Genomic DNA, 6,209 nt, shown 5'->3' on the forward strand with positions numbered 1-6,209 from the left:
CTCTCTCTCTCTCTCTCTCTTTCTCTCTCTCAGAGAGACCAAGGCCATACTAACATTCAGAGTTTAGGTAGGGAGTTTGTTTTTCTTGAAAATAATCCAAATATAATACCTTGCTGATTAAGAAGATACACTCAGGAGAATGCTTTGATTTCTTAGAATGTTCACCCCAGTGAGTGAAAGTATTTGAGTTAGTCATATAGACTCCCCCCTACTTTGCCTATATTTCAAAATAAAATAATATATTGAGAAATAAGCCCTTCCTCTCCAACACACACACACACACACACTGCTGAGGTAATAATGTGGGCTAACAAAGCCAGAAGAAATGTAACTCTTCATTGATAGGAAACGTTTAGAAAGACATGATAATTTTGAAATTTGACATAGATTGATGGCTGATAGGGTTAGCCTTACATTTATACAATTTATCTGATACTTCAAGCCCTCTGGCTTCTCATAGAGGGATAGATGAAAGCCTGCATATTTAAGCCACATTCCAGGAGGAATCACTGAGACTCCATCATCTGTAAGACCCATCTACGCTGAGTAGAAGTATGTCAGGTCCCCTGAGAGTCATTGACCACTGTGGTTAGGAGAAAATAAAGGAAGAAATTGTAGAAGCTTCATGATAGATTGTTGCTCTTTTTGTCTTATCCTTTTTAGTCTCATATTCAATATGCTTATTGTTTTTCTTGAGTACCTGGTAGTAAATACACGTTAATTCAATTTTATTGTACAGGTATGCTTAAGGTAACTGAAATAGGTCATCAATTAATAAAGTCAATTCATGAAACCACTGTGACACTTTCTGAAGCCTATACATTAATGCCAATCAATTATTAACTATCTTCTGATTTCACATTCCTCTTGGCTGAATCACATAACAACTTGTGTGTCCTTTATTTATTTATTCACTTAACAAATATTTACAAAGCCCCTACTGTGTGCCTACAATTTCTTCAAGCAGGTAAGAAAGTGTTAAAGAGATTAGTTGTCTATTTTCCCTGAGGGAATACGGAAAAGGAGTGTGGAAACAGGATGTAAGAAGTTTCAGAATATGATTTACAGTTAGTTTCAGTGACAAAATAAATAGAAATCCAGAGTTGTACAATTCATAACTCTATAACTCTGAGGCTGGAAGTCTAGGTATTATATTTCATAGACTACCATGGCTCTGGATTCAATTTCTATCTGCCAATGAGATGCACTTGCACGAAATGTGGAAGATAGAGAGAGAGTGAGCCATCTTTCTCCAGCAGTGGAGGCTGATGTGTTGGTCTCTGCAGATATGACCATGAGCACAGCAGACTCCATGACCTTTGACCCCTTTGACAGGTGTCATATTTGGGACTGAGGAGCACTGTGATTTCCTTAGTAGCTGGAAATACCTAGATTGTTTTTTCTGCTCTGAAATCTATTGATAAAGTGATTCTTTCCTTTGCAAAATGATTCTTAATTTTACACTAAGATTTATTGTGGAATCTATGTATCTTGAAAAACATCTGTTCCATGGGTTTTTAATTTGTGTTGTGAAGCAAGGATCTCCTTGTCAAATGACTTTGCACAATCCTGCATTATATATCTATCTACCCTTGAGAGTCCCATAAACATTATTGATAAATTCATTCAACACACTAGTTGTGAAAGAGTCTAAAAGGTCCAGCAATAAAATAAATCCATTTACCACTGTTTTAATAAAGCATCATTTCCCACACTTGCTTAATCAAGACTACCTTTTTGGAGCACCTGCAGAACTATCCTTCAAGGACTACATTGTGACAACTGGTGTACTGTAGCATTTCTAAAAAAAGCAAATTCCTGTAACAAATTAGGCTTTATTTTATGAAAGAAAACCACATGGGCTTTTCCAGGATACACATACTGGAAAAAGTAATTTGTTTCTATTGTGAGTACTGGGTATGCAATATCAGAAGAGTATTTCTGTCAATGGATATTTAAGTTTTAAATAAATGTTATAAAAATGGTAGAAGATCTCTATCTGGAAACATTGTGGCTTTTTTTAAAAAAAATAAGCTCAATGCCAATTTGTCTGTTACATAGGTACCTGATATGATTAATTAGAGCTGTGTACTGGTCTGAGGATGCCATAAAAATACACAATACATTAGGAGGTTTAAAAACAGACATTCATTTTTTCACCATTCTAAAGTCTGAAAAGTCCAATATCAAATCTATCAGGGTTCAGTTTCTGGTGAGGGCTCTCTTGTCAGCTTGCAGGTGGGACACTTTGTCCTCACATGGTCTTTCCTCTGATCACATAGGGTAAGGGATGGGAGAAGAGAGATAGAGAAAGATCTATTTCTTCTTATGAGGCCACCAATCCTATAGGATTAGGGTTTCACCTTTATGACCTAATTTATCTTAATTCACGCCTAACGACCTTAATTCCAAATACAGTCACATTGGGCGTTAGAGCTTTAACATATGAATTTAGGAAGGACATAATTCAGTCCACAGCAAGCTAATATTCAGCGTATACTAGTTTTAGAGCCATATAAATTGTTTCCAGCCAATAGTTGTTTAAACTTCTCATTGCCCATGTTATATCCATCATTAAATATTTTTACTATTATCATTCATTATAATTGAGATATTGAAATTATTGTGCCTACTTCTTGTCTTAAGGTAGAACTTGACAGGAATACAAGAAGTTAAAGTTATTACTGGACATTTTCTACTGAGTTATCAAACTTGTATCATTAAACTAGTATAGGGAGATTGGCTTCAATTTTTAGAAGGTAGAAAATTCTCTTTGCTTCAGTTTCATGTTTGTAAAGCTAGCCTAAAGTGAGCCTTTCATTTATTCATGCCATCAGTACACTTTATTGAGCTCTTTCTATGTGGCAACCAGTAGTTGCCAGTCATACAATGGTAAGTGAAACAGACCAAAAGCCTTCTCTTAGCAGGCTTCTTGTCTAATGGAGGAGAGAGATCTGACCAAATTACCACACAAACATGCCCTTAAAGCTATAATAAATATGATGGAAAAAATAGAGCACTACCATTGTTTCAAGAAAAAGTTATAGTAAAGAGAGGTGAATGCTGCCAAGAGGCCACATAAGCTGGGAGTAACCTAAGAGGAATCAGTGGGAATCTGAAGAGAGCTGTTCCAAGGGTGGCATGGGTGTGAGGCCAAGTTACAGTAGGGTAAAATGTGAATGAAACATGATCAAATTGGAAGAGTAAATTAATGCCCCCCTCCCTTTTTTTTAGGAGTTTGGCCATTGAGTGGGAAAAGTTAAAATTGGAATCTTTTCTGGAAATTCCATCATCTTATGCCAGAGCTTCTACAGGCAGGTGGAGTTTCCATGGGAAAGCAGCCCCCACGTCTTTCATAAAACCAGTCAAGGAAAGGTGCCCAAACACCCCCTGCAATCCTCAAGAAACTGAGCTAATAAAGCACCTCTCAACATCTCTAGAATCCACAAAAATGAATCTCATTACACCTGAGAATTTGTCTGGTTGAGGTAAACTTTTAGATGTTAAACAAAGGGGAAGAAGAAAACGAAGAAAAACGAACAGTACGGTTTTTCCATAGAGCAGTAGAGCTACTCCTCTTCACCTAAATAAAATCTTTAAGAAATGCAAAGCTTTTTTAATCCATATTTGACCAATTTAATGATCAGTCATTTCTGATGTGATGCTTTAGAAATATCTGAGACTCCTTTCTCTCTAAGAAGTGGCATCTAGTACACCTCATTCTATTCTTAACACTTTTGTCACTAAGCACATTGCCAGTTTACTATGTGGGTAGTAAAATATGAGATTATGATAATGTTGCATGATTCAAATTTGTCTGTTCTCTTCAGATCTTACACCTGTATTGTAAAGAATGCCCTTTTTTTCTTTGCCAGCTGAATCCCCAAGTTTTGATGCCACAGATGGGCGATAGGCCTGGTACCAGGCATCTAGAAAGCACATGATGGAGACTTCATCAAACAATAAATATCAGCCATCATTTCTTCAGGTGCCTGCTGTCAGAGGGCCTGCTTCCCACCTTCCTCTTCATTTTTAGTACTTCTAGTCCCCTTCAAGCTGGAGAACCAGCTAAGTGATGATGTTATGACTAGGTCTAAGAGAGAAGCCAACAGACTTAGTAAGCAAGTAGAGGTGAGAATCTCCCCAAGTAAAGTACATGATGCAAAGCTCCTCCATTAAGAAAACTCAGAATCAATGTTTGCTTGTTTATCCGAGGTCCAGTGAGTTCACAATTTTGGAAGTTGCTGAAGACAAGATTCCCAGATAAGAGAATTAGAAATCTGTTGGTACAATTTCAGTGACCTCCAGCACTTCTAAAACTCCCAGTTTTCTTATCACCATCTTTTTGCAGAAACAAATTATTTTTTCTTCAAAATACAGGGCCAAACCACCAGTTTATCTTAGGAATAAATTACACATCTTACTTAGGTCTCAAAAGAATCCTATTCTATATTTTGTGTATCACGATGAGTTCAGCCATTAATCCAGTTAACATGATTTCTGTACTAAACTTTGATGCCATCCAAATTTGTCCACCTCCATTATTGTTCCCGCAGTCAGCATAATCATATCTCTGCCTCAAATAGCTATCACCACCTTGAACTCTTTATTCCCCTCTTACTCACCTGTTCCTCCTCCACACAACATCTGGAGTGAGTGATCTTCACAAAGAACAAAGGTGTTTTGCTTAAATCCTTTAATGTGTCCTTCACACCTTGCAGGATAAAGCCTAAACTTTTCACAGCAAAAGAAGGCCCTTTAGGATGAGCCCCTGCCTACCTTTCCAGCCTCATCTCTCCCCAGCTCTCTTTCCACTGTCTTAACTCAAACCTTAGAAAGCTACTCAGGATTCCTGGTGAGCTCATCACTCTCTTATCTCTGGGTCTTTGCAGACTGAAATGCTTGGAACGTCCCCCCTTGCCCAGTTAATGCTTATTCTTTCTTTGACTTATAAGTCACCTTTTCCTGGGATCATCTCTTACAAACACTTCAAAAAAATAGGTTGGAGGACTCTCTTACATACTCCTACAGCTACCTATACTTAACTGTAGCATAACATGTTTCACAGGTGGTAATTTTTTCTGATTTCTTGTCTTCTTTATTAGATGCAATGTTCCCGGAGTTCATATGTCTTGCTGACTTTGATATTCCTTCTACCAAGCAAAGTGTTTTAGTAAATAGCAGATAGTTTATATATGTGCATATGTGTGTATATACATACACATACTATATATACACACACATATATACAGCATATATAGTTTATATTTATATGAATATTATATAAATACTTTATGTGTATATATGTATATATACTATATACATATATACTCATATGTGTATTTATGTATATATTATATACAGTTTATATATACACACATATATATTATATATACATATATATAACTATATATAGTTTATATATGTGTATATATATGATTATATATAACATATTAATTATATATAAATAATATACCTAAAAGAAGGATTATAGTTTGAAGATGGGTTGTCTCCATCAAATCTCATGTTGAAATTTGATCCCAATGTTGAAGGTGGAGCCCAATGGGAGATGTCTGGATCATGGATGAGTTCCTCATGAAGAGATTAATGCCGTTCCTGTAGAGTGGGTGAGCTCTTACTCTGTCAGTTCCCATGAGAGCTGGTTGTTAAAAAGAGCCTGGCACCTCCCTCCCCTCTCTTGCTCCCTCTCTGGCCATGTAATCTCTGCCCCTGCCAACTCCCCTTCACCTTCTGCCATGAGTGGAAGCAAACTGAGACCCTCACCAGAAGCTGAGCAGAATGCTAGTGCCATGCTTCTTGTTCAGCCTGCAGAATTGTGAGCCAAATTTTCTTTGTAAACTACCAAGCCTCAGGTATTTCCTTATAGTAACAATAAATGGGCTATGACAATAAGTGAATAAAATTATTAGAAAAAGGGTTTATTTTGCCTCTAATAATATTTCTGCATACATCATTTTATCCAATATCATAATAAAGATAATAAAACTTATGTGTTCAAAATGTGCATTAAAATAAATACTTCTCTTTATCTTCTATATCTAAATATTCAACTCTTAGGTGAGAAGGACAAAGTTTATTTCATTTCTACTTTTACAGCATCTTAAACAATTGTAATTACTTTGGATGATGATGATGATGGTTGTGGCAGTGGGGGTGGTGATGAAGACAGTTGTGTGCTAATGATCAAA

Source organism: Pongo abelii, chromosome 2, assembly GCF_028885655.2.
Source record: "Pongo abelii isolate AG06213 chromosome 2, NHGRI_mPonAbe1-v2.0_pri, whole genome shotgun sequence".
NCBI classification, from domain to species: domain Eukaryota; kingdom Metazoa; phylum Chordata; class Mammalia; order Primates; family Hominidae; genus Pongo; species Pongo abelii.